The sequence below is a fragment of the Phodopus roborovskii genome, unplaced genomic scaffold (genome assembly GCF_943737965.1).
Source record: "Phodopus roborovskii unplaced genomic scaffold, PHOROB, whole genome shotgun sequence".
Classification (NCBI taxonomy): Eukaryota; Metazoa; Chordata; class Mammalia; order Rodentia; family Cricetidae; genus Phodopus; species Phodopus roborovskii.
This window is the reverse complement of record NW_026125242.1, coordinates 905-2,411: the sequence shown is the minus strand read 5'-3', so window position 1 is coordinate 2,411 and position 1,507 is coordinate 905. Positions and strand designations below refer to the sequence as shown.

General features: G+C 37.2%; 1 pseudogene; it reads right to left on the bottom strand.

Moving 5' to 3' along the window:
* Positions 1-226: 226 nt before the first annotated feature.
* On the bottom strand, positions 227-1,160 carry LOC127227781 (olfactory receptor 5B3-like; annotated as a pseudogene).
* Between the last annotated feature and the right edge of the window lie 347 nt (positions 1,161-1,507).

Here is a 1,507-nt window from a genome sequence, read left to right as displayed (position 1 = left end):
TTTTGACATATCTAATTCAAAAACCAAAAATATTCCTATTGATACATTATGCTTATAAATATAATGTTCTTTGAGACCCAAAAAAAAATGTTATGCAGAGGCATGAATAAGAAGTCAGAACTTGAACTCTTATGATTAAAACACAATCAAGTACATACAGAAGATCTGATAAAAATGAATTTTAATCATCTATATATCAAACTATTTAATATTATAATCATAATGATTATTTTTCCTTTAGAATCATTTTTCTGAATGCCCGCTTGACCTCTTTGTTTCTCAGGCTGTAAACTAGAGGGTTCAGCATAGGGATGACCATGGTGTAGAACACAGACACAATTTTGTCAGTATCCATTACATGTCTAGAGCTGGGCTGCAAATACATGAAGATTATAGTTCCATAGAAAATAGAAACTGCAGTGAAGTGGGAGGCACAAGTAGATATAGCCTTGTGATGCCCTGATCCTGAGTTCATCTTTAAGATCATTATGAAAATCATAATATAGGACACTAATATTATTATGAGAGCAAAGAATATATTGAAGCTAGCTAGACAAATAAGAACCAGCTCATTAACATGTCTATCAGAGCAAGCGAGAGCCATGACCGCTGGCATATCACAGAAAAAATGATGAACCACATTAGACTTACAGAAGGAGAGATTGAATGTATCCCCAGTGTAGACTGAGACATTCAACAAACCAAGGACATAGCAGCCCATAATCAGATACACACACATACTTGTATTCATGGAGCTGGCATAGTGTAGGGGCTTGCACACTGCTACATAGCGATCATAGGCCATTGAGGCCAACAAGAAATTTTCCACAGTAGCAAAGGCTGCAAAAAAGAACATCTGAGTAGCACAGTCATTGTAAGACATGATCTTGTCTCCAATTAGGGAGTCCAGTCATGACTTTGGGAGTGACAGCTGAAGAGTAACCAAAGTCAACGAGGGACAAGTTACCAAGGAAAAAATACATGGGGGTATGGAGCCGAGAATCCAAGAGAATCAATAAGATCATTCCCAGGTTCCCCATGAGGGTTATGATGTATATGAGGAGGAAGGTGATGAAGAGGGGAAGCTGCAGGTCAGGGTCATTGGTCAGTCCCATGAGGATGAACTGTGTCACTTCTGTCCTGTTCTTCATCATTGTCATCTCACAGCCACTTGATGTTCTGTGGCAATGAGAAAGAAAGGGAATATGATAATAGTGAACTGGAAATTAAGAAGTATGAACATAGGATATAGACATTCATTGAATTAACAAATTGTTTGGAAAGATTCTTTACTAAAGCCAGGGTTTTGAATGCTAATTTAATGTGTTTGCTACATACATGTTCAAATGTTATTAAATCTAAAATGTAATACATGTAATTTAGAAGTGGTATTCATCAGTACTCATCAGAGAGTAAAACACTTTGGAGCACCTTGTCCTAAGTGGAATGTCTCCATCAAACTTTTCCCCATAGGGCTGAAGGAACTATGTAGAAGATGTGGGAAGAT